This window comes from Tursiops truncatus, chromosome 4 (genome assembly GCF_011762595.2).
Source record: "Tursiops truncatus isolate mTurTru1 chromosome 4, mTurTru1.mat.Y, whole genome shotgun sequence".
Classification (NCBI taxonomy): Eukaryota; Metazoa; Chordata; class Mammalia; order Artiodactyla; family Delphinidae; genus Tursiops; species Tursiops truncatus.
Window position 1 is genome coordinate 64901349 of NC_047037.1, and position 27984 is coordinate 64929332.

A 27984-nucleotide genomic window follows, 5' to 3' on the forward strand; every position below is an offset into this window, starting at 1 on the left:
AATTCTGCTTTATAACAGTGGTCTGGCTTTACCACTGAAGGCTATAGCATTTTGCTTTGTCTCATCATCTCCAAGTATAGCATATGAGGAAGAAAAGACTGATAAACCCAATACATATAAACTCAGCTTACCTGAGACTAAAGAGCACAGAGGCCTCCACCACCACCCATTTCCTTTTCTTTATGGGGGAATGAAGTTCTTCATTAACAATTAAGTTTATATTCTTATGACCACCTCACAGCCTTTTCCTGAAGTGGGTAAGAAACATCTGAGCACAGGCTCACACGTTTATGCTCGTTCCCTGTCCAGCAATTTCTGAGAAGAAAAGACCTTAGAGTGGGAAGATAGATTTGCAAACTTAATCTAAAGATGTGTCATTATTGTGCTATGAGATATCTAACTGCCCTTCTGCTTTTTTTTTTTTAAAACAAACACAGGATATGCATTTCTAAAGTGTTATCTGTCAAGGCCTTTATTTTTATTTGTAAACTAGCTTCTTCCCATCTACCTGACCCTGAGTTCTTTAATTTTTCCTTCACCCCTTTCCTAGCTTCCCCAACTCTACATGCACATAAGCATATGCACATTCACTTATATCCCCATACTTACACATTTATACAAACACATCATATACACACCTACGCTTATGCAGCATACATGTGCATATAGAATTATGTACACACAGTCACACACAGACATACACATGTGCAACACACCCCCCTCTACACTTAACATGCCTATGCACACACCTTACACATATAACAGAGACGCACACACACATACCCATACATTCTGAGCACTACTTAGAGGTGTGATCTTTACTGTCTGAAGACGTAATAGTCATAGTCTGCTAAATGTTTTGCGTGCATCATCTTGTTTCATGTTTATACTTAAGAGGTGGTACTAGTAGTATCCCAATTGAACAGAGGAGGAAACTGAGGTCTGAGAGGGGGTTAAGTAAGTTTTCCAGAGTCACACAGCCCATGACTGTGTAAGCAGGAATTACAGCGGTGGCTGTCTGATTCCAAAGCCCATGCTTCTATCTACTACACAGTGGTACTCTGAGATAGTCCTGAGAAAAGATTTGGCCCTTGAAAGACTCTTCAAAAATAAATCAGAATTCTTTGCACATTGAGATTTATATCAAGTAACTTTTCCAGACGGGGAGGTGACCTATTATGGTAGGAATAGATCTGGACTGGAAATCAGAACATCTAGGTCCTTATCACTTTCTCTGTCTCTTTCTGGTGATTTTGGGCAGGTACATTATGGGAAAATAATTCAATTTATAACCACATAGAGGTGTAATTAAGCTCTGTTGAGATGGTCCCATAAGAGGTCTCTTGGAAAACACGCAAAATTATCTGCATTTGTGGTATGGCTATTTTTGTCCCCTTACCTCTCGCACCATCTTCTGCTATTGACCTTGTTGCCTAGTTGTTTGCCTGGGGGTGGGGAGGTGGGGGAAGCCATGTCAGATCTCATCAGTGGCCTCTTGTTTATTCTAGCAAACACTTGGACTGGCTTCACTATTACCTCATTGCAGGGATATTCAGAGCCAAGACACAGCTTTTAGCTGTTGTGTACAGTTCCACTCCCTGCAAGAACCAGTATCTTAGGCTTATTCAGCAGTATCTTTTCCAAAGCACTGCCACATATATGTTGCACTTTACTATAACCGAGAACACTGAGACATATCACTGGCTTAAATTTACAGAGTATTTAGAATATTTAGAAGATGGGGATTTAGTAAAATAGGACTTATGCTTACCAGTCAAGTTGTCTTTTCATTAGTTCATCATTCCTACCTTGGAAGTGGATGAACACATGGAGGTTCAAGGTTGGTGTGCATTAAAATATTAGTGCTAAGTTTTCATTGCTACTTTTGTGGAAAGTAATGTTTGTGACCTCTGTCACTGTATTTACATCATCACTTGCACGCTGGTCATGAAGCTTTCCTGAACTTCGTGTAGGTCTCCGATGATGTATTGATAGTATATTGACAAGGTACTTCTATGGTAAAAGAAAAGGGATGTTGTTTTGGTGTTAATGTGACCAAGGTAATTCAAAGGCAGTCTTAACTTTATCGGAATCTTAACAGAACTCCTTCTCCCCATTTGACACTGTCCACGACGGTTTAAATTGAAAAAATCCTCTGTGTTATAAATAGTGATCTGTGCAAAGTTTTAAAAGTATAACTCAAGATAGGGCAGAATAAGAAATCAAATAAACAAAAACTAGCAGTGCAACAGTTTTTGAAAAATAAGACAGACAAACCAGGTTTTGGGGTATTAACCATAGTGGCTAAGCCCTAAGCACTCATTTCTTTTTGGTAATTGAGATCTTTATAAAGCACAGATCAGCTAGTCCATTGCACTTACAGGCTTTAGGTTACTGGAGAGTTGGCCGGAAAGGCTGCTGGTTAGAGGTGGTAAGAAACATAGATCATGGTGAGAAAAGTTGTAGGAATGAATATACCTTATTTCTAGAATGGAGACAATGTAGCTGTGCTTCTTAACTCATGGGGTTGTGTGTTAAATGAGATGATGTCAATGAAAGACATAATAAATATGTCTCCAAGTATTAGTTGGTGTCCATGGATCTTTTGACGAAGTTTCTCCTTATGATCCTTAGGCAGCTTGTTGTAGCTACAGTAAGAAACTGGATCATAGGATATTTTCAGTAAGAACTGTATAAATTTCTACATAGTGAAGTAATATCAAACTTAATAATAAACCTAGTTTTTTATAGAATAGCTAATATTTCCAAATATTTAAAAAACATATTGGCCTCTCGTCCAACTAACAGATATGTATGGAACAGATACTATGTTAGTCACCAGGCTGTAGAAAAGAAACCTTCCCTTTAGAAACTTACCTTTTAGTAGGGAAACTATTACATAGACAGTAACAGAGAATAGAGAGGAGCTTTGGTCCATAAGAGGTGAATGGAGAATGTACAGCTTATGGGTGTTGGGAGGTGAGAGGGATGGTGGTGGCTGTTGAAGAGTCACTTTCTGCCAGGGACATTGTTGAAAAAAATCAACACTGAAAAAAATCATGTTTGAGTCTGGCCTTTATTTATTTAACTGATCAACTGTGAGCATTCAGTGATACTGGTTGTAGTGCTGCTGTAGGAGCAGAGATCTCTAGCTTAAGCAATTTCAAGAAACCCTGAGCAGTTTAGCTTTTCATTTGGAGTAGGATACAAGGAGGAAGGAATGGTAAAAGTTCAGATTAGAAAGATGTGATTCCATCATGAAGGTCCTTGCAAGTCAGGTGGAAAAACCCGTGCAAATAGTTGGAATGTTCACTGATTCACTGAAAGAAAATTACATTGTATCCATGGGGACTTCCCATCCCTGAGCTTCAATTTGTTCATCTATCAAATGAGAGTCTTTACTTTCTAACTTCTAAGTTGTGACTATGATCTCTGACGTTTCGTAATTCCTTGAATTATTAAATCTTAATCTCCCACTGAGAATTATTTATTCAGTACATATTTATAATAGAACTGCGGTGGTTCTACAGTAGATCTATAGCACCCTGTGCTAGGTCCCAGGGGCCCAGCACTGAATAAACTCAAGTTATGAGAGGTCCAGTGGGAACTGGGGTTGGGAGAATAGTCATGTGTTTCTGATTTAAATATGATCTGGAAAACTCTATGAGAAGTAAGTAGAGGATTCTGTAAGCACCATTACCTGCTCAGGAAACATTATGGGCAAAGGCCAGAAAGAGGACATGAGCTTGGTATATGTATTAGTTTTCTATTATTGCTGTAACAAAATATCATGAACTTGGTGACTTAAAACAACACAGTTCTCTATTATCTTATAGGTCTGTAGTTCAGAGGTCCAGTACAGGTCTCGTTGGCCAAAAGGAAGGTGTTGGCTAAAAGAACTGCATTCTTCTCTGGAGGTTCTAGGGGAGAATCACTTTCCTTGCCTTTTCCAGCTTGTAGAGGACACTATATTTTTGGCTTGTGGCCTATTTTTCTCAAAAGGAAATTCCAGTTCCTTTCAAAGCCAGCAACATTCCACCTCTTTGACCATTCTTCTATAGCTATGTCTCCCTCTGACCACAGCTCAGAAAGGTTCCCTGCTTTTAAGAAGTCATGTGATTAGGTAAGGGCCAGCTGGATAATCCAGGATAATCTCTTCATTTCAGGATCTTTCATCTTAATCACACCTGCAAAGTCTCTTTTGCCAAACAAAGTAATGCTTTCACAGGTTCCAGGAAATCAGAGTGTGGATATCTACAGGGGAACCATGATTCTGTCAACCGTAGTCTTTTTATGGGAATGTAAATAATTACACATTGTTAATAATGTATAGAGAGTGAGGATATAAATGAGAAGAGCTGAAGTAGCCAGATCATGAAGTGTGTTTTGTGCCTTATGTAGAGTTCTAAAGTAACCTGATGGCAACAGGGAGCTAGTCAATTCTTTTTAGTACAAGGATATTTAATCTATAATGAAGTTAAGCTATTGAAGTAAGAAGTTCAGTGGTACCCAACAATCCTTTGCATTTATTTCTATGGGAAAATTAAGTCTATTTTTGAACTCAGTATCCTGGGACATATTTTGTGTCCTGTGCACAGTATTACGTTCCCCATTCCTTTGTACCGTGTTCTTTTCTACCCTCTCTCCCTACTTAGTTTTTCTGGAGCCTGAAGGAATGCCATTCATGGTCTCTGACTTGTTGGGTGAAAAGTTCAGGATGGCTTTCATCGGGCAAAGGTGTCTCAGATTTTGGAAACTGGAACTTGGTAGCAGCAAGGGGTGCTTCGGTGGACAAAGAGATGCCTGTTCCTCGGAACAGCGGTACGTAGAACTCGTGCTTCCTGGAGCTGACAGAGCCTGAGTGAGGAGGTGGATGGCCTCTTCATATATTCAACCCAGGAGCAACCCCCAGCTTTCTCTTGGGTCCCCAAGGAACAGATCTAGGAAGTCTAATGAGAGAATTGGCACTGCTCCCCTCTGCCTTTAATGTAAAAGTGGACAGTTAACTTGTATACTTGTTCAGGAATGATTCGTAATCCTGAGGAGGAATTGCTGAATAGAAGGAGCCGGGTAAATTCAAAGATTCTCCTGATGGAACAGGGAAGTTGAGATTTATTGTTCAGTCAGTTCCAATTGCCCTGTTGTCTTGCAGAGGAAAGCAGCTAAACAGGATGTTGGCTTGTGATATTGTGATACTGCCAAGGGGGGATCAACCTCAAAGGACATGGTGTCAGAGCCGTGTTCAATGCCTGATCACCTGGCAAGTGAGTCACTTGTGAGATGATGCCTTAACACAGATAGAATCAGGGTACCCACATTATATCTGATCGCAGAAATGTTGATGCAGAAGAGCAAACTGGCTTTGATGTTCATGAGGTTGCAGGCTAGGGAACAAAGAGAAGGTTGCATTTTTAAAGGTCATCTCTGTTACTTATGAGGAAATGCATTTTATGCTTATGTGAGACTGCATATCGAGAATGGGAAATGAGCATATTTGAAGGAAAACTGCAAGTTGTTTTCCCGTGTGTGAATTTCATGTGCATGCATGTGTGTGTGTAGGTGTGTGTATCTGGAAGAGTTTAGCATCCTGAATACTTGTTCCTTCTATGCTGTAGTTGATAATGTCTAACATCCACTGTGGTGCATGGAGTGGAAGAAGCTTCTATCTTCCACTTTAGATGTTAATTATGTTTTTTTTCAGAGAAGGCATGGAATTTCAAATGTGACTTCTTTCCTAATTTGCAAGTAGAGTTGACAACAGTGAACTGATCTTCTCTACCCGAACTCAGAGGGGTATCTGTTGAACAAGTAGTAGTTGAATTTCATACCAAACTACAAAACGTTAGATACTTGAGGTGAATTGTCCTTTATTTGGATGAACGAGGAGAGCGCACAGGGCTGAAGCTGCTTGTCTGAGGTCATGCAGTAGGTCAGTAGCACCGCCAAGGCTGGAGCCATCATCACCTGACGCCCCATTACTTTCTTTCTGGTCCAGCACAGCTGCCTCCCAAGTTTAATAGTCTATGACTCACAGTCCAAATCTATGGTGACATATAATATGTTACTTTGATTCTAAATCAACAAGCCACTTTTAGAAGTGCTTACACTGCTGCCTTACTTTTTACGCTATTGGATTCTTCAAGTTGAGTCTTATTTCTAGAACCCCTATAAGAGTAACAGGAGGAGCCATGTATTCAGGATCATTTCAAATATGTATTGACCACTTGTTGGGCGACAAGTCTCTTCTAGAGGCCGAGGGTGCAGCTATGAATAAAACAGTGTATTTCCTCAAACAGTTCCTTTTCCTCTAGGGAGAGGCATCATAAGCAGATAAGTGAATAAACATTTAAGTCCAATAGAGTTAAATGCTGTAGAGAAAAATAAGGCAAGACAAAAAGGGGAGAGAGAGAGCCTTGGTTGGAGTGGAATAATTGTGGTTGTTTTACATCAGGCAGTTAGAGAAGCTTAGAGAAGGCAAGTAGGTGAGGGAGTGTGCCACGCAGGTATTTAGGACAGAGGGAAACGTGTTCCGGACAGAGGAAAGTACACCTGTGAAAGCACTGGGAAGGAGCCTGGCTGGCAACTGGCTTGTTTGAGAACGAGTAAAGTTGGCAAGGGAAGCTGGAGCTGAGTGATCTTAAGGAGAGTGAGAAAAGATAAGGGCAGGGAGGTGACAGGGACTGTCACACAGGGCCTTGTAGGCTGTTCTGATGACTTTGACTCTCACTCTGAGTGAGATGGGGACCACTTGAAGTCATGTGATCAGACTTACATTAAAGATCACTCTGGCAGCTTTGTGGAGAATTGAATGTGGGCTAGAAATGATAGTTGGTTGGTAGCTATGGAGCAGGTGCTAAGAAGTAGTGGGGTTCTGGATATATTTTGATGGTATCATCAAACAGTTTAGTGGACAGATTAGAGGTAGAATATAGGAGTAAAGGAAGAGTCAAGAATGACTGCTAGGTTTTAAGCCTGAGCAATGAGAAGGATGGACATGCGATTTAGAGAGATGTCAGGAGGACAAAAGATAGTTAGTTTTGTTTTTTGTTTGTTTTGTTTTGAGAAGGAAAGGTGATCAGGAATTTGGTTCCCAATACGTTAAATTTGAGCTGTTAGCCTTCCAAATAGTGGTCGAGTAGACAATTATATATTTGAGTCTGGGGTTCAAGGGCAAAGTGTTGACTTGATATAGATTTAGGAGTCAGGAGATATGAATTTAAAATCTTGGCACTGAGTGACATTATCTAAGATGCTGGATTAAGCTGTGAGGCCACGACTTTGAGGTCCCTTGGAGACACAGAGGAACCGTGAGAGATGTCATGAACAGGGGTATTGAGGTGGGAGGAGAAGCAAGAGACAGAGCCATCCAAAAATGTTGTGGAAAAGGTGCTTCAGGAGGGAGGGAGGGAGCAAGTTACCTGCACTGTTGGGTTAAATGCCATGAGGACTAAAAATGGACCACTGGATTTAAATCTTGGATGGGTGCTACCTTGACACAAGCAGTTCTCATCATTCTTCTGAGCTGTTGGCTCACACTTGCTTTACTTTTCCTTTGTGCAGGTGGAAGCCACACTAAATTATCAATACAAGGACTCTGGAATTACATTGCCTGGAGTCCAATCCTCGTTCCGTATTTACTGGTTGTTGAAGTGTGTACAACTCATTTTACCTTTGTCTGTGCTTCTTTTTAAAGGGAGGAAATTATATTATCCACCTCAATGAGATAAACACTTTGCACAGTATCTGTCAAATAGTAAATGACCCGTAAATGGAATAAAACAATCAGTAAAATTAACAAAAATACTTAGTATGGATTTGTCTCTCAGTGGATGTTTGCTGAACCAATGAAGACAAAGGGTGAGGGGGTGGGAATTAAACCTTCAACACTTTTTTTTTTTTTAACATCTTTATTGGAGTATAATTCCTTTACAATGGTGTGTTAGTTTCTGCTTTACAAGAAAGTGAATCAACTGTACATATACATATATCCCCATATCTCTTCCCTCTTGCATCTCCCTCCCTCCCACCCTCCCTATCCCACCCCTCTAGGTGGTCACAAAGCACCGAGCTGATCTCCCTGTGCTGTGTGGCTGCTTCAATACTTATTAAAACAACTCAGCGAATAGAGTTTCCAGGACTGCGAGGCCATAGTTGTTTTTGCCTTTTTACCTCCCACTTACAGTTCTAAATACAAGCAAAATAAAACTACAGGTTCCCCAAAGGTCACAAATGAATGTGATGATCTAAAGGATAGTGGGCCACACTGATTACATTTGATTAACTTTCTGTCTAGTGATGGGCATAGGACTCCGCTTTTCTCAGAGGAGCGATGGCCTTTGTCCTATTCTAAACTCACGGGTAAAAGAAGAGTTACTGTTACAACAAAGAGCTTGACTTCTTGTCTCCAGTGGGAGACACAGATCTCCACAGACATAAGGAAACAAAATATCTGTGTTCCAGTGCACCGCTCTGCCTATGCTCCTGTCTAGCCATGTGACCCTAACATGTCCCTGCCCCTTCTGGTCCTTAGTCTCTCCAGATGTCACATGAGGGAGCGGAAGTAGTTAATTTCCAGTGCTTCCTCCACCTGGAATTCTAGGTTGGGATTGAGGAGTAATTCATTCTGATGACATATGACCCAACCTTCAGCTCTTAACTGGCCCACCATCATGATCACAAGTACTTGATTATTCACACATTTTTGAATATATGAATTGCATAAAGCTGTTCAGTGATGGTGAAAATTGAGTCCTAAATATTCTATCAGATGTATATGTAATGTAACCTATTCAGTATCTCATTAGAGTGTAAAATGATAAGTGAAATATTCACCAAGCGAGAAAGAGCATTATAAGGGAGTAAATACAATTTGATTTTTGTGAGTTAAGGATGATGGTATAATAAGAGCTCCAGTTACAGGAAGCCTGAGCTGCCATATGTGGTACTGTCTCTAGTAAGGAAAACCAACGATATGTGTTGTTTTCTTTCTTGAATCTCTATGTTCACAGAATCAACTATTTCGCTCAAAACTGGAAAACAAAGCTTCCTGCTAGCCTCTTTGTCCAAGTCATTCTGGCTCCTGACTCATACCAGTTATATTTATAGTTTTGCATATTTTATTATTCTTTAACCACAGCAGTGCCACAAAGAGAAATATTTTTCCTTTGAAAAAGGTACCCAGAATTGCCCAGTTTCCCATCAGAGAAAATAAAAACACTTACCTCGCATAAACTCACTTCAGAAAATGTGAATGTAACACTGTTCCCCAAACCACTTTCTCCTTTGAATGCCAGCTGTCTACACAGCAGCTCTCCTGACCTCCTCCTTCCAGCATCTCAGGCCCTTCTGCCTGCTGGGCTGGGACAGGGCTGGGGCCATCCATCTGGCAAAGCACAAAGAGCTAGCTCCTGGTCTCACTCTGATAATCCTGGACCTGGATTCTGTCTACCACTCAGCAGCTCTGTGAGTGCTGGAAGGTATTGAAGTTCTCTAGATCCTAATTTCCTCATTGGTAAGAGAGGAATGATTACATTTACTTTTTGACGTGGCTGGAATTATGAGAAAGAATGCACAGAAAGCATTCTGTTCATGCATGGGTCCATCCCGTGACCCATAGTATGTGCAGGTTTGCCTCCCCTCCTCCAGATGGCCCGTGGTCTCTGTTGCTTCACCTGCTTTTTCTCTCTGCTATTCTATCCCCAAGGGGTCTTCCACTGCTCTGATAAGTTAGGAAAAATGGCAGGCGACTACCGCTCAGGATCCCATCCAGTTTACTGAGCCCTCAGATCACTCCCCAGCAGATCTCTTCAGCGCTGTGATGTCAGTTTCCTTGTGTGTTTCTTAGGCTTCTGTTGTTTCAGTCTCCATAAGGTAGTGTGGGATCCACCAGACCTGGACTCCAGTCCTAACTCTCAGGTTCACCTAGTGTTTGACCTATACCAAGCCATTTCCTTCTACATGTTTAAATGACAGTCCTATCCCTTAAGGTCTCCCGAGAACTGCATAGATTATTTATGCTTTTGCTTATTACATATTGAAGTATTGAGGGCCATCCCCTCCTGTGTTCCCTTCCTTTCTTAGGATTCAAAGTTTATATGTTCCCACTGTTACCCCTGAAATAGGCACTAGGTAACATTTCTAAACCTGGCTAATCTACAGGCCCTTCAGGGGCTGGTCTTCCTTCCTGATAATGATAATGCAGTGCTTTCCTCTGATATCTTAGAGTTTAGAAAGTATTTTTATTTATTCTTTAGGATTGAAGTGTCATGATAACTCTTGGAGATGGGGATTCTTATCGACATTTTAGACATGAGGAAACAGGCTGAGAGACAAAATGATTTGCCCAGGAGTCCTATAGTAAGTGCTGCATAACCTAGATTTCAGGCAGCATCCTTCTTTTCCCAGACCAATGTCTGGCCTTTGTTCTGAATGTAACCGTGACCCCCAACCTGAGTTAGTGTGTCTTTGTGCTTATTAGACCCTAAGCAAATCTGTCTTTTCTAACATGAGTATAAATCGAAACTTTCAAACATTTTCTGAAGCTTATAGGATCTACATTTCCCTCCTTTTCCAATATATTACTAAATTTAAATTCCTTGTTAAGCTCAAGAAATTCACTGTTACCTTGGCTTCTGCAGAATTCTCAGTAAAGCACATTTCTTCATTGTGATGGGCAAGAGCGATGCACTCGGTAGCTGAATGTACCTCGCCTTGAGTATTAACTCGAGAGGCAGTCACGGTAAAAGAAAGCACACTTATTTTAATAAGCACCCTTGATTTTTCTCCCCTCTCTTTAATGGAATGCCATCCCATGGTTAATAATCCACTGTGCTTGTCAGTACACGTCCCTGCCATTACTCAAAAATGTAAGGGAACAGTATGGTGTAGAAAGAGCACTGGGCTAAAAGTCAGAAGAGCAGATTCCAAGCCCTCCTCTTCCACTAATTATTTGACTTTGGAAAAACCACTTCACTTGTCTGAACATCTCATTTATCTTTTATAAAGCATTGAACTAAATCTTTTCTAAGGTTCTTTTCAACTCTAATGATTGGTAAATTCTTCAGCAAGTTTTTCTCCTTTGTAACTTATTGGAATACTATCTGTCATTGTTTGCATTTTGCAGGGAAATCCTTGTTGCATGTGCAATTAGGAGGCTTTACAGCTATGTATTGAGTGCATTCTATGAGAAATATAATTAAGGTATAATGGAAGTTTGGAGGAGGGAGACATCCAAAAGAGGAAATTATGAGTAATGATAGGACAGTTTGAAAGTTCAGGTTCTATTGAGAATGAGGCATCACTGAGGATCTGTATGCGTGGAGGTGAGCAGTTAGAGATAAGGTTGTGAGGAAGGGCAGTTTGGCGTGAGTTTGGGGGATCTCCACAGTGTGTACTGCAGGCATGCACACACATACACACACGCATATGCACATACACACCTCTTTTAAGGGTCTCCTGACTGTTGCTCTTTTTACTTCAGCAAGTGGATAATCTGTCAAGATTAAGTAGATGTGTACATCTGAGAAGTAACTCCTTTACAACAATGGAGAAAATCGGTATACCAGCATCTTTGAGCCATATGCTTGTCATTTGGGATTGTAAGAGTTTATCTCCCCTGCTGGTAGTGACTTCTTGTGGGAAAGAATTTTGTATATATTCTTTCTTGAATATCCAGCACCAAGCATGGTTCCAGCATAGTTGGTGCTCGGTAGGAAATGCTTGTCGCACTGAATTGCTGCCTGCCTAAAATCCTAGGAAGGAGAGAAAGTAGGTGGTTTTTCTTATGTTGAATCACTAGGAGAATTTTTTTTAAAAAATGAGCTGCCAGTAACAAAATAAAACTGCAATGAAAGAATTGACAGCCTGGATCTGTAATCTGCCTGACCTGACAATTAAAAGAACTTATTACTGTGTCAGCCTGCCAGATGGATCTCCTTGAAGTGTAGCGCTTCTAAGCGCGATTCAAGTGCAAACTTCGTTTTCTCCCCACTTCGTGTTTGTTGAGCTTGGGAAAGAAGCAGTTTTATATGAACTAAACCCACTCATCTCAAGTGTGTTTAATGACAGCAGTATGTGACAGATAAAATAGAATCCTATGGCCTCATTTGATGTTTGTTTTCATTTCAGACCTTAGTGAGAGGAGACAGAGGAGATAAAAAGATGTGGCTCTAACAGAGGAGTTTAAAATAAATTATCTATTATCACAAACTTGTCCATTTCTCTCTGGGGAAATTGGAGAGGTCAAATAACGCAAACACTACTAGTAGTAGTTGAGATTTATAGAGTGCTTAGCAGCTTATAGGGTGGCCTTGTGTTCATTTCTCATCCTTTCCTGACATCAAGTCTGTGAGTTTGCCTGCCAGAAACTACTGTCCCCTTAATACACACAGGTTGAATGAATTGCCCCAAACGCCTACTTCTAAAGTGGTCCTGTTGATTTTGATTCTTTTTTTTTTTGGCTGCACGGCATGTGGGATCTCAGTTCCCTGACCAGGGATGGAACTTATGCCCTGCATTTAGAGCGAGGAGTCTAAACCACTGGACCTCCAGGGAAGTCCCTTGATTTTGATTTTGAATCCAGTGATTCCTCCAATTTTCTGTACTGGCCCATCAGTCAAATATGTGTGCAGTACATTGGAGGCATCCTTTTCCTTAACTTTATTGAAACATATGTGTGAATGGAGTATGTGGATAAACTCTCATGACACTATCCCAACAATCAGAAGTATGTAGAATAGCACTTCAAAGTCATCCCTCACTAACCACTCTATTTATTTCTTCTCTACCCACACCAACTCCGTACTTTTTTTCATGAAGTAATCACTATAGTCCGTTTGTACATCTTGCCAGTTTTTTACCAATACATTAGTATATTCAATACATGGCTATGGCTGTATAGGTAACATTTATTTTAAACATAAGTAGAATGATATTATCTCTTGTCTCTAATTTGTTCTTTTCCTTCAGACCTTTTCATGTCCATAAACAGGGATGTGCCATATTGTTTTTAACACCCATTCAATGCTCCATAGTTTGAATGCACCATTGTGTACCTCTTCTGCACTGATCGGCATTGAGGATGGGCTTCAGCTCTTCTTTATTATGTCATATTAAGATGAGTTTCCTTGCATGGTATCTTCTTTTTTGTGTGAATCCATAATTAAATGTCTGGAATTGGAATTGCTTGGAATTTCCAGGTTTATCAGAAGTCAGTTTAAGCCACCATCCCATGTTATAGACCTGAGCTTCCACTTAGTTGTTCAAGGATGTGTTTTTCAGAAGAATCTAGACACTTCTCTAAACAGACTCTTGTGGCCAGGAGAGTAAACGTTGGGGAGGTTATTTTCCATGGCTCTGTGGCTTGCATACAGGTGGCACTCACCATGGAAGAAGAGTAGGGTATTCTTGTGACAATTTTGTTTACTTAGGACAGCCACATTCTTCATTTGGCTAGAAGAAGTTACTTAATGCAATGAAAATATCAGAATTAAAAATGCAAATGGTGCCGTGTGCTCAAAACTACCATGAATTTATTCTTTGTTAAGAAACAAGAGTTTTGCATAATCAGGCTTGAAAAAAATCTGATTTAACTTTGTCTACCAGTTATATTACATGAGTGTGCAGAGAGTCATTTCTACCTTCCAAGCCATCCTGTCTCTTTCCACATTTTCTTGCTGCTTCGTACTGGAGGTAATTAATAGGGGTTAAAGTCTGAAAATGTGGGTATGGAAGAGAAGAGAGCTCTTGTGCAGTTTATAGATTGCAGAAGAGCCTGCTCGCAGATATTTCCCAAATCACGAATCATGTGTGACAAGCAGAGACACAAAATAAACTCCCTTTCCCCCGTCCTTCTATTTTCTTTTTCATGGTTAAAAGGCTTTAGTTTAAAACCATATATAGTATAGGTCAGAATCCTGTTTGCCTAAGTTCTTTTAAAATAAAGAAATTATTTCGCAGGTTTGTTGTCCTTAGGTCCTTTTCGGACCTAAGGACAACAGGAATCCAAGATGTGCTTAAAGCTACCTCAGATGACACTAAATGGTGGGAATTTGTGGAAAGGATACAAAGAGAAGGAAAGAAGTCCAAAAACCATGTCAGTAGCCAGACAACCAAGCCCCATGGAAACTTGGAAGATCACTGAGGACACAACAGTAGCTGATTTTGTCATTCCCTCCAAGTAAACACCCCATGTTTCCTTAACCAGTGGGTCTCCATTCCTAGCACTTAGCTTCACTCAGTTTTTCTTTCCATTTCCTACTGATGCTCCTGTCGATGACTCTGTTTAGTCTTCTTCTGGACACCGTGATGTTCACTCTGTAACGCCCTCTCCTGCCTTAGAACTTCTCCGTACCATTCTGTATATCTCTTGCTTTTGCCCCATTCTGTTTCTGCTACCCGCCGTTCTTTCTCTGTATGCCTTACACTCGAAGCAATGGGATCCATTATTTTAGCTGGTTCCTATCCAGTACAAATTGGGAAACACATCTTCCTCCAACACATCTCATGGAGCTGGTTTTGGTTCAGTCTCTGATCCAGTTAGTTGTGGGCCAAACTCAGAATTACCTGTTTACAAAGATGTGGTAGTGGATTTATTTAAAAAACAAACAACTTTTTGAGGCTCTCACCTTAAACAGAGCTGTGGATGTGGTAGAGACTCAACATTTTATGCCCTCCTCTGTCATGGTGAGGTTTTAACTCAGCCATTTGGAAGGTTTTGAAGATGCAGCATTCAAGTCCACATGCTCCAGAAACATTTGGAAGACTTAGATTCTGGTTCTTACGTTACTCCAACAAACATTGGAGCTTTCATTTCTAAGCTTCAGTTTACCCATCTTTTCAAGAAGTTTACTGTAAAAAAGGAAAAAGCTAGCTTAAGAGAAGAGGACGACTAAGGCTAAGTGCCCACAATCCTCTGCCCCCAAGTAAAAGTGAGACCTATATTCCCTTGGAAATGCACCCATGGAGTGGGAGCCACGGAAGATACTAATGAGTGTGGAGAAGGGAGGGAATGAGGGAACTGGGCTCTAGAGGAGGCAGTAGGGGCTGGAATCAAGAACACAGTGGGAAGGATTTGCTTAGCAAGGAGATTGGGTGTTTTTTTCCTCTTCCTGCAGAGAGAGACAAGTACATCTATGGAAACAAAGATAGGTTGATGAGAAGTGACTGACTAGGGGAGAACATTTATGCTAATAGAGCCTTACTCTTCTCCAAAGTAGGGAGGGAAGTTATGTGTGGAAAGAGGGCATAGGCGTGTGTGAGGCCAAGGACATTTAGATGGACCCTTTGGGGGATGTTTAATAAAGAGATCCATGAAACGGTTGTGGTGTAGCACTGAGGCCCACTTGAAATCTAATGATGAGGTCTGCACTATTTCTTGCCCTTCTCAAGAATCTGCACATCCAAGACAGCTACCAAAAATAAAATAAAATGAAAGGAAGGAAGGAAGGAAGGAAGGGAGGGAGAGAGGGAGGAAGTGAACAAGGGAAGGAGGAGACCTTGTAGGTGACTGTGAGTTAAAGGTTAGCAGAGACATTGGATGAAAAACAAGGGAACAAGGCTAATTGAGTATTAATTGTTGTGACTTCAGGGAACACAATAAATAGTACCCTCCTTTCTACCCATGTTCAGCAGCCATTGAGAAATAGAGGAATCAGATAGTTGGAGACTAAAATGTCAGCCTTATGACAGATAAAAATACCTTGGGGGCTTCCCTGGTGGCACAGTGGTTGAGAGTCCGCCTGTCGATGCAGGGGACACGGGTTCGTGCCCCGGTCTGGGAAGATCCCACATGCCGCAGAGCGGCTGGGCCCGTGAGCCATGGCCGCTGAGCCTGCGCGCCCGGAGCCTGTGCTCCACAATGCGAGAGGCCACAGCAGTGAGAGGCCCGCGTACCGCCAAAAAAAAAAAAAAAAAAAAAAGTACCTTGGATGACTGCCATTACCTTTAGGTCCAAGGAGATTACTACTGTTTTACCTCTGAATAGACAGGTGGCCCTTTGATAGTGGTCAGCACTTGTCACCTGCAGGCTCCTCCTGAAGTGAAGCTGTCTTCCACACCCTTCCCCCTTCCCCTAAACAATTTTGAGCCTGAAGAAGTAGAGAAAAGCATGATCTTGCAGGCAGCAGATTCTGAGTGGAGCTCAGAAAGGGACTGAACCGTACCTGCCTTGTTTCTTTCCTCAAAGTCACAAGGTTAAGTCATTGCTCCCTGTCAGGAGGTTGAGTGGGGCATAGACCGACGATAGGAATGTTTCTTCATGGAAGGTCCCTCCTTGTGGAAAACTCGAGTACAGAATGAACTTTCCCCCTTCATTTAGTGATGGCAGTTCCAAATGGGGTGTTGAGGGATTGGATGAAGGTGGAGTGATTTGATGTCTTGTAAAGACAAAGAGACTCCAGATGGCTAAGGCAAAGAGGATTAAAGGGATACCTATTCTGGAGGAAGTGTGGCGAGAGGTGGAAGTGAGGTCTGGAATGTAGCTGGGTGGTGGGTACTGCTGAGTGGACTTGAGTGTCCAGTGGGGTAAGAAAGAGGGAGGAATTATGAGTCAGGGTGAACTGACTTTCTGAGGTGGGCTTTCTCCCCCATGCTTGCGAGGTAACAAGTTCTGTAACTTAGATATCTGCTCCTCTGATTTTCCTCTTGCCTCTGCCTGGGGCTCCTGGCCCAGGTTCCATGAGTACTTAGTTTTCACAGTGGTTTCAAAACTGTTGGGTAGCACAGTCGCTGTATTAGGTTTGCTGAAAGGCAGTGTAGACTACATGATTCTTCCTAATGTTACAACTTATGCAGAAGCTCGTTTGGCCTTGCCTCCAATGGCCGTATCACATCAGAGCCTCGTTTCCTTATCTGCAGTCAGCTGTGCCTCCTTTCAGAGATTTTCAAGTGAGTTTGTAAAATAGTCATTTTGGCTGATCCAAGCATGAAAAAGAATCCTTAGGTTTCTGATGTGCAGTCTCGGTGAAATTTAGTTAGCATCTAAAATGGAAAATTTCCCATAAGAGCGTGATTAATAAAGGAAATGACTGTCATTACTAAAGATTTGTATTTCAAGTAATGTTCACATCTTAGTGACTCTTTAAGGTATTCAAGAACAACTTTTTGTATTTGCCTTTTTACAGAATGTAAAACTAACAGCCAAAGAAGTTTAGTCAAAGCTCAAACAGTAAAATTCTTGCAGAAAAAACTGGCTCCCTTGATACTTTCACATTGCTAATTCCATCATGTGAAATGTCCAGCTCCTCACAGAGGCCTCTTCATATACAAACACACCTATGAGTATACACCTGTGAGTACAGGGCAGGTAAGTTCCTGTCCAAGTAAACCTTTCTTCAAAGTGCCGATATTCCTTAAGAGGGATGAATTAGCAATACATACACACATACTTTACGGATTTCTGATAAAGACATTTAGCACAGCAATGAGCCCTTTAGAAAACAATTGTGAGATAGCATCACAGCTTTGACAACTTCCAAAAGGTTTCATTCCACTTCTGTCCAATCAAAGCTAAAATTTCTAGTAGTTTTTTTTTTTGGATGCTGAATAGAATTTTAATTTGTTCATAAATATGTTGTCAGGTGCATATTGTGTGTCTTATGGATTGTGGGGAAAGAAAGAACCAAATAGAATAAGATATATTTGATACTAAAATAATTGAAAGCATTCAGTATTTGATGACTCAAAAGGGACTTTTACTATACCTCAAGGTTATTGTTAGTAACACGTATTATTGGAAAATGTATATAAGTTCCTTTACTCACAGACTCTCAAATTTTTGCACATGTGGATAAAGCTCTTTGCCAGACTATGCAAATCATCTCTACCTGCCACTAAGAGATGGTGTGGATGGGCGATTGTGTACTGTCATTCAGGATCTAGAGACAAAATGACTTTGTAGCAGCCTCTAGTTCTTAACCTGTGTATGAGCAAGGAAGCTTTTACAGTGTAGTTAATAGAACTTTGCATATGATAGAAAAATGGGTTAATAAGGTTTAATTTTATGTTCTCGGTAACTTTTCAACTAGCCAAGATCTTTGATGACGAACAATTGCAGAAGTTAACAACTGTGTTTCTTTTTGATCTTCCCTTACTGATTATAAGGCAATACAAAAGGGCTCACACCTTGTCTGCTTTTCCTAACATGTATGTTAGAAATTCACAGGTGATTTTGAATATTACGTCTTGACTTTCGTATGTGGGAGCAGGACTCGGCAAACAACTTTTCTGTACTTTGAGGGATTTTATATATAAAAGAATGTTGTTTTCAAAATGAGCACTGATGGGGACCGTGCTCTTTAAAATCTGGGTCATATTTCATACATTAGTTTCATTAGCTACTTTTATAACCTGACCAAATAACAGATTTTTTTTTTTTTAATCTCAACTATGATCAGACTAAGAACAATGATCAAGTCTTGGTAATATTACAGTCACATCTCTGAAGTGTTGTTATGTGTTGCTTTTGACTCCCCCCTCCATACATACCACACCCCAGGATTTTTCTGTTTAGTTCAAAAAGCCATGATCTCTCTTTACGTAAATTACATTAATATTGCCACTAATCGTATTTGGGAAGCTCACGATAATATTTGCTTGAGTTGTGTTTTTTTTTTTTTAATATCCCAAATCAGATCTCTTTTTTGCTTTTAATTAGTCAGCAACATTTATTTAATGCCTACTAAGCTCAGAGCAAAAAGCGTGGAGAGTGAAGGGCAGAAATTTTTACGAATACAGAAAACAGATCAATGAAAGGATTAAGAAAACTTAAAAGCAAAATCTAAAAGAGTACAAATTGGTCTGGTAAGAATTGAGTTATATAAATGCAAATTAAGAAAGTGAAGTTCAGTATTTAAAGCTGGTATCTTTCTACTTTTATTTTCATAATACTTTGCCATGAGAATTGTTAGAATTTTGTACACCCTACACTTTGGCGAGGAAAATTTCCTGGTTGAATTGTATTATTAAAAAAAGCAGGGCTTCCCTGGTGGCACAGTGGTTGAGAGTCCACCTGCCGATGCAGGGGACACGGGTTCGTGCCCCGGTCTGGGAAGATCCCACATGCCACGGAGCGGCTGGGCCCGTGAGCCACAACTACTGAGCCTGTGCTCCGCAACGGGAGAGGCCACAACAGTGAGAGGCCTGCGTACCGCAAAAAAAAAAAAAAAAAAAAAAGCAAATCTAATTCTTGATATTTTATGGAGAGCTGAAGCCACAGAGTTTCACGAGTCCTTCTTCTTGTCTTATCATCATTAAAACTCATTGTGTAAAACCTTAAACAAGCTACTTCACCTCTCTGTGCCTCGGTTTTCACATCTGGAAAATGTGGATGATAATAGGACATCTCATAGGATTGTTAAAGCATTAAATGTATAAAATTATATTCCTTCCATTTTATGAAGCACCTTTTTTTCCCCATGGTTTAATTTCTTTGAGATTGATATGCACGCTGTGATTGATTTGATAAGATTTCATGGTTTTATAGATTAAATAGAAACCAGTAAAAAAAATAATAATGCGTCTTACTATCAAACGCATCATATTGCATGTGTAAAGTGCTTATTAGAACAGAGCCTGGCCCATAATAGGTCTTCCAGAGCGATACGGTTATCACTGTCTGAATGCCATATTTGTGGTTTGTAGGACATTTGTACCTAATCTTATTGACTTCTACACCATGAGGCAGATATACTTATGATTCCTGATCTTTATTTTAATAAATAGAGCCAGGAATATTTTCCAGAGATCAAATAACTGGTAAGTGAAAGACCTAGGCGGTGAACTTAGGTTGTTTTATTTATGCTACATTTATCTCACCTTTATTGAGTCTTACTGCATAGTATAAACTCTGGGTACTGAGGATGAGAGATAACTAAGGCAGATGAGGTTGTTGTTTTTTTCTCTGACCTTAAATGCTGAAGAGAGGCGAGAGGAAAGTAAGACATAAACAACGAGTCAGTAAACAAATTTAGACAGTGAAACAGGAAACAAAGTACAGATTGGAGTGTCTGAATGGATGCTTGCTGAGAAGGTCAGGCAATGCTTCTCTGAGGAGTTGACTTCTGAAGTGACAACTCAATGTCAAGTTGAGAACTTGCACTTGCAGAACAATGCACGCTCCTGAGACAGAAATGAGCTTGAATCTTTTAAGGACATGGAGTGGGTCAGGTGGACCAGGGGGGATAGATGCTTACAGTCCTAAGGTGGCTGTGATTTTAGGCTTCATAGAAGATGCTGAGTTTTGTCTCTCAGGAGCAAAGGATTTGGGTATTCTTCACCATACCTTATAAGCTTTTTTTTTTTGCTGTACGCGGGCCTCTCACTGTCGTGGCCTCTCCCGTTGCGGAGCACAGGCTCCGGACGCACAGGCTCAGCGGCCATGGCTCACGGGCCTAGCCGCTCCGTGGCATGTGGGATCTTCCCAGACCGGGGCACGAACCCGTGTCCCCTGCATCGGCAGGCGGACTCTCAACCACTGCGCCACCAGGGAAGCCCTAAGCTTATATTTTTTTTAGTGCTTTAGGGAAGTTCTTATATTCTAGAGAGGAATATAAGCACATGGGTTGTTTTATCCTCTTTTCTAGATGAGTACACTGAAGAGCAAGCTATGAAATGATTTGCCCTAGTTAGTTTTCTAATGTTGTACAGTGCTAGTGATATCTAGTTGCCAAACATATGTACGCCTAGGTGTCAGTTTTGGAGATTTTTGTTCTTTTTTTTTTTTGGAGAGTTTTTAAAAGCCTACACTCTTCCAAGTGGAAGTTTCCGATACTACAGATCTGTAAGTGGTAACTTTTCACAGTGTATGGAATTGTTCTATAAAAGAAATCATTAGTGAGTTTTTTTCCCCCACTTCTGTGGTTCTTTGGTATTGCCTCTCTTGGTATCAGCTGTTTAGAAATATCAATTCTGTCTTGAAATAGACCATCAAATAATGACTCATGTCAAGCCAAGACACACAACTGGTAAATGAAAGACCTAGGCTGTGAAGAGTTTATTTATTCCTCTTTTCATGATTATCACCACCTGTTTAACCTGATCATATATAAAAATTGGTGATCTATTATTTCTAAAAATAGCTTTTAGCACCAGTATTAGGTCCTTGCATAGTCTACACTCATAACTCTCGATCTGACTTCAACAGTGACATGCATCTTTCTAAGTCAGACACCATTAATGATAGTGATTTTGGAGGAAACATTCTTTTGGGATCCTATCCACGTGATCTTGGGTAATTTGCTGCTTTTGTTTCACCTGATTCCTTATTTATAAAATGTGGATGTTGAAATAAATGAGTTTTCTAGCTGTATGATTTGTGATATCACTATTAATTTACTTACTGAGAAACATCATATAAATTGGGCATTTGTAGAAAGTGGTTCAGTAGCTTAGAATCTAGCTAACATTTTCATTTTTATTAAATCATGAAATTAAATATAATTGATCATCTTATAGGTACCCGGCTCCACAATAGGGATGCAAGCATATAAGACCTTTGTCCAGCAACTGAGAGGTTAAACTATAGTGAAAATTACGGATTGGTAACTCAGAGTTTTTTTACAACAGATTTTTTTGATATGTTATTCATTTACCGTACAATTCACTGACTGAATTTTTTTTTTTTTTTTTTTGCGTTACGCGGGCCTCTCACTGCTGTGGCCTCTCCCGTTGCGGAGCACAGGCTCCGGACGCGCAGGCTCAGCGGCCATGGCTCACGGGCCCAGCCGCTCTGCGGCATGTGGGATCTTCCCGGACCGGGGCACGAACCCGTGTCCCCTGCATCGGCAGGCGGACTCTCCACCACTGCACCACCAGGGAAGCCCTGACTGAAATTATTTTTAAAGGAGATGATTATATATTTACTCAACAATTATTTTATGAGCATCTGCTATGTACCAGGGACTGTTTAGGTGCTGAGGTTAGAGAGACTGACAGTAGTTCTACAAAACCTAGCCTCTCACAAAATGTCCATCAACAGAATCTTTTGTTTTATTTTATTTTTTTTTATTGAAGTATAGTTCATCTACAGTGTTTGTTAGTTTCAGGGGTAACAGCAAAGTGATTCATTTATACATACATATATATATCTATTTTTTTCAGATCCTTTCCCCTTACAGGTTATTACAGAATATTGAGTATAGTTCCCTGTGCTTTTTGGTTATCAATGTTATATATAGTAGTGTGTATGTATTAATCCCAAACCCCTAATTTATTCCTCCCCACCCCTTTTTCCTCTTTGGTAACCATAAGTTTTCTATGTCTGGGGGTCTGTTTAATAGACTCTTCAGTATGGTGTTAAAGACCAACATTTGGTGTCAGCAAAGGGTACTCGGGGGGAATACATCAGAGAGACAAAGAAAACCCACTCTTGGGAGACCTGGGGAGGTTTCTGAGAGGTTGTCATCTCTAAACAGAATCTGAGAAGCCTGTTAAGAGTTTGCTAGGTTGATGACTGGGGACAAAAGAGAAGGGAGAATTTTTAGGGAGGAGGAAAGAAACGTGCCACCGCACAGAGGTTAGACATAGGTAACCCATGGCGATTCAGTAGAGTTAGAGCATGGGGGACAGTGTGGGAAGGACAGTTTCTGCTGGGTCTGAAGGTCAGAGAGTCCGTCAATGTGTGCCTTCACAGAAACGGTATGTCTTACTGTGAGGTCACAGAGGAGGATGAGGTCAGCTAGAGGATGTGACATTTGAGTTGAGTCACAAAGGATGTCTAGGAGGTTGTTGAGGCAATCTACAGTTAGTCCAGGCAGAAGGAACTACAATTGTAGAAGTAAATGTGTGTAAAACAATGGGGTTTTCAGCCGGGTAAGGAATTTGAAGGGCTTGGAAGATGAGGTAAGTGAAACAGAGAAAGAACAGAGCCAAAATAGTACTTTGGTGAGGGTTGAAGGGCAGCTTATAGATGGATTCTGTGCAGTGCAATGAATTTGTACATTGTGCTCTTCATCCTGTAGGCAGCTGGGGGTGGAGGGTAGGGACCACAGTTTGAGAGAAGACTAGAACATTGAAGATTTGAGAAAAGAAATCAGAAGTATGCTTCTAATCTTCTGAGATAACTCTGGCTATACTTGAATCAGAGGAGCCCAGGGTTGTAAATGAAACTTAGGAGTATGTCAACTCTATGGTTTTTCTAGTTAACATTTTATATAAAATTCAATTACCCTTTGCACCAATGTTCAATAATTTCTAATATTAGGAAATTATAATTAAACAAGAGATATGGAAATGTTAACCAACATTCATTGAAAATGTACTGTCACTTCCATGTATTAATTCACTTGATCCTTACAAAAGCCCAATGAGGAAGCCTATCATTTCCCCCTATTTTATAGATGAGGAGATCGTGGCCTAGAGAGGTGAAACCTGGAACTAGTAAGTGGAAGAGCTGGTGTTTGAGCCAAAAACAGTCTAGCTACTAAGCCTAATTATAAGAATTGACAGCTGAATGCATAGTCAGAAATACTAAGAGTAATTGTGTTGGTGAGGAGGACTTTGGGGGCAGTTTTGTTTGTTTGTTTTGTCCTTTTTACAACTCAATAATTCAGTGATTTTGCAATCATTACCCCTGTCTAATTTTAGAACTTTTCTTCCATCCTGAAAAGAAACCTCATACCAGTTTGTAGTCACTCTCTACTCTCACCTCTAACCCTTTGGAACCTCCAATCTGCTTTAGTGGTCATCAGTCTTTAAATGAATGTGATTTCACTTTAGTGACAGTTTGTTTTGAATAGTAGCAATCTGATAGGCTTACTCAGTAACTCAGGAGTATAACATAGTTTGAACTTCTAATTTCTAACATCTGCATGAAAGTAATGTTCTCTGTTCTTAATTTAGGGCAGAGAAGTGTAAAAGTGCCAGCCCTGTGTCAGTCATTAGTCATATGTACATGAGTAAGACTGCTCCAGGCTCCACACTCGAGTTCATTTGTCTTTTGGAGATGCCGACACATAAATAGACACATCATTGAACAACACTGGGGAATGGAATTCGTCGAGAAATCTCGATGTATTTGTTGAAGGACTTGTGTTAAACTTCTTTCTGCTGGAAGCCATTGAATTGTTTATAAAAATCTAGTATGTATGAAGCATTTGGACTGCTTGGCATTTTGAGGATAAAATCCACATCAATGTTAAATAAAATAAAACTCCCCATCCAGAATAGAGTAGTAATTGCCAGACATAAAATAGCCCAGCTGTGCAGTAGCTTAAAGGACAATTGGTCTCAGGCAGAGAGTACTGGATAGGACACTGCTACATAAGTAACTGTTTGGCCTGAATTACTGTACCTATTTGGTAGCTCATATATCTAAAATGGCTTAAAATAAAAATGGCAAATGCACCAGATTTCATCAATCTTAGCATTTCTTTTTCTTATTTTCTCAGTCCCAAGTTAAAAATAAAATCCTCTTGCCTCATTTTCCTCTGTGCTAGTTAGTTAGGATTAACTGGAGTTCCCAACAGGAAAGCAGTAGATATAGTAGACAACATTGTATAGTGGGTGAGAGCCCGGTAGAGATAATTATACAGTCACTCCCACTGTATAACCCTTCAAAGTAACTGAGCCTAATATTCTCTTCCTAAGCAATTTAACCAACTTCTAAAAAAAAGAAAGTATAAGATATTATTTGGAGAATGAAGTAGTTACTGTATGTAATCAGGAGGAAGAATTATAGCAAATTATAATACTCATTTGATAAAGAGCTACACTCAAAGCTTTGTATGGTACCTCCTAAGTAACTGTTCCGTTGTGCTAACTGTCCTTTTTCAAGGAGAAGAGACAAAGAACTGCTGAAAAAAAATCAACTGTTATACTTGTTCAGTAAGATTGCCCCCACCCTGGGCATAGACTAAGTCTAATTTCATGCTCTGTAAGGATCAAGCACACATTTGGTCTTCAAATATCCAATAGTGGTGATTGCTTTGCCTATCCAAAGATAATATCCGTGTAGAAACATAGACACTAGTAAAAGTAAATGCGATTAAAATGTGTTTTAAGAGCTACAGCGTGTATGTCTGTGTAGGTATAGATGTTATATATCTGTGTTCACTGCACATACATCCCAATATTTTAAAAAGATAGAACTGCATGCAGGGTTTTTTCTATAATTCTTTGAAGATAACCAAAAGGAGGCCAAGACATCTGCTAAATTGTCCATTTAGTATATAAAAAAGAGTTGGCAGTAATACAAGGGTCAGTTTTTCTTTGGCTTTCTTTCTTTCATTTCTCTCTCCCTCCCTCCCTCCCTCTCTCCCTCCCTCTCTCTCTCCCTCCCTCCCTCTCTCTCTCCCTTCCTTCCTTCCTTCCTTTCTTTCTGGCTGCCTTGGGCTGTGTGCGGGCTTTCTCTAGTTGCGGTGAGCGGGGGCTGCTCTTCGTTATGGTGCACGGGCTTCTCATCGCAGTGGCTTCTCTTGTTGTGGAGCACAGGCTCTAGGCGCGTGCGGCTTCAGTAGTTGTGGCACGTGGGCTCAGCAGTTGTGGCACAGGCTCAGTAGTTGTGGCTCACGGGCTCTAGAGCACAAGCTCAGTAGTTGTGATGCACAGGCTTAGCTGCTCCGCAGCGTGTGGGATCTTCCCGGACCAGGGCTCGAACCCGTGTCTCCTGCCTTGGCAGGAGGATTCTTAACCACTGCGCCACCAGGGAAGCCCCAAAGCCCCTTTGGTTTGCTTTAAACAAAACAGACCAATGTGTAAACTTTAAGAGACAAGTGAGCACTTACTTTGAGTTTGTAATTCTTGTGCCTCCACTCTCCACCCCATACACCGCCCCCCCCAAAAAGTGCTGATCTGATTGCTGTAATGAGAAGCCTTACCACATAGTGGCTAAGAGTAGTTACTCGAAAGATGGGAGCGACCTTAGATGCAACACTCCGAATCCTCCACTTACTAGCTGTGTGAAGTTCAGCAGGCAAGGTAGTAACTCCATGCCTCTCAGTTCCTGATTGCAAAATGGCCATAATAATACAGTGCCCACTTCATGCAGCTGTTATGAGGAGTAATACACCTAGATCAGTAAAGCACTGTGTCGCTCACATACTTATATTTTGTCAATTCTACAACCCATATTCACATCCTGAACCATTGCTGACTAATTACTGTTGGTGAATAATTAGCAATGACATAGTTGTCATTGTTGCAAATGCACATCAACACTTGTTTGGAAGAAAATCCTGCGGGTGATAATGGAACCCTCTTTTATCATTGTTATGGGTGGCCCAGTGAACAGTATTATGGGAAAAAGCATAAAACTTCCATGATTTTCCGTTGAAAAGTGATTCAAAGGGTTGAACTCTGAATATGAAGAAGCTTTTGGAATGCTTCGATTTGTTTCACATGTATTATATATTTTTGTATATATGCAATGGAGTGACAGATTTTTTAAAAAACTGTCTAAATAATTTTAAAACATTTCTTTCAATAACATATAACAACAATTCTAATAATAAAACACTGTCATAATTTAAGTCACAGTATTTTTGTTTCTAGTGGTGCAATAACTACTGGTGCATTTTATAATTAGTTTCACCTTTTTTGATGGGACCTTGTAGTAAGCACTCAGAAAATGCTAGCAGTTGTAATTAGTATTTGGGTTGAGGTTAATGTGGGTAGGTACATTGTCAAAGTTAACAGTCCTAAGGCCTTTGATTCTGAGTCAAGTGTGTTGAAAGAATACCTTGGATTTACCTAAAGTCTAGAGAACTTGACTTGCAGCTATATCAGTAAGACTTGCCTACATTCATTCAGTGGATACTGCACTAACTTGGGCTGAAGTCACATCTTCTAAATACCTGCATACTGCCCTTTTCTCTTGCTTATGAGAGTTAAGTTGAATAATAGAAGTGAAAGCATTTTGTAAACCATAGTAAGAAGTATCAGTCAGGATAGTTCAGGCAATGCTGTGCTAACAAATATTCTCCAGATCTTAGTGCTTAAAACAAAAGCTTGGGGCTTCCCTGGTGGTGCAGGGGTTGAGAGTCCACCTGACGATGCAGGGGACATGGGTTCCTGCCCCGGTCCGGGAAGATCCCACATGCCGCGGAGAGGCTGGGCCCGTGAGCCATGGCCGCTGAGCCTGCGCGTCTGGAGCCTGTGCTCCGCAACGGGAGAAGCCACAGCAGTGAGAGGCCCGCCTACCGAAAAAAAAAAAAAAAAAAGAAAAGAAAAGAGTGCTTCCCTGGTGGCGCAGTGGTTGAGAGTCCGCCTGCTGATTCAGGGGACACGGGTTCGTGACCCGGTCCGGGAGGATCCCACATGCCGCGGAGCGGCTGGGCCCGTGAGCCATGACCACTGAGCCTGCGCATCCGGAGCCTGTGCTCCCCACCGGAGAGGCCACAACAGTGAGAGGCCCGCGTACCGCAAAAAAAAAAACAAACTTATTTTTTGCTTCTGTTACTTGTTCATTGTGGGTCACAACTTCTTTGCAGGCTGATGGAATAGCCACTATCTCAAACACTGCTGGCCCCCATCCCAGAATAAAAGATCTCTGAGGGTCTTTACCTGGCAATTGCATGCTCTGGCCTATAAGTAACACATGTGGACTTTACTCACAGCTTGTCAGGCAAAACCCTTCATATGGCTCCATCTAGCCATAAGGGTGCCAGAAAGCAGAGTTGGAAAGTAGCATTGATGACTACCACAAAGTTTGCAAAAATAATAATAATAATGGTTCCTATATACCAGGAACTGTTGCATTGTAAGTGCTTTCCAGGTGTGGAGTCCTTTAGCCCTTGTGAAGCAGATATGCTCATGATCGCCATTGTACAGGTGGGAAACTGAAGCAGAAAAGCGGTAGATTAACCTGCGCAGACGAGGCAGAGCAGGGCTGTTGCAGGATCTATTGCACTGATGGAATTGAATGTATCTTTTTAAACTGTAAAAGGAAGATACAGTTGAGATTTCTTCTTTTCTGAAAAACAAGAGAGTGGACTGAGTGATCCCTAAGGCTCCCTAAAATTTCACCTGAATCCTAAAATGACCTGCACAAAA

The 27984-nt window shown here is 40.8% G+C and overlaps 1 protein-coding gene across 7 annotated transcripts in view; it reads left to right on the plus strand.

Annotated features, from left to right (window-relative positions):
- The window catches only part of LPP (LIM domain containing preferred translocation partner in lipoma), a 700420-nt gene that overhangs the window by 363132 nt on the left and 309304 nt on the right, over positions 1–27984 (plus strand). The window contains exon 1 of one of the 7 annotated variants that reach the window (XM_073804016.1): positions 22753–22836. The exons of the other annotated variants lie outside the window; for them this stretch is intronic. The gene's annotated coding sequence lies outside the window, so the exon portion shown is untranslated. Of the gene's footprint in view, positions 1–22752; positions 22837–27984 lie in introns of those variants that run through there. 7 annotated transcript variants of the gene reach the window in all.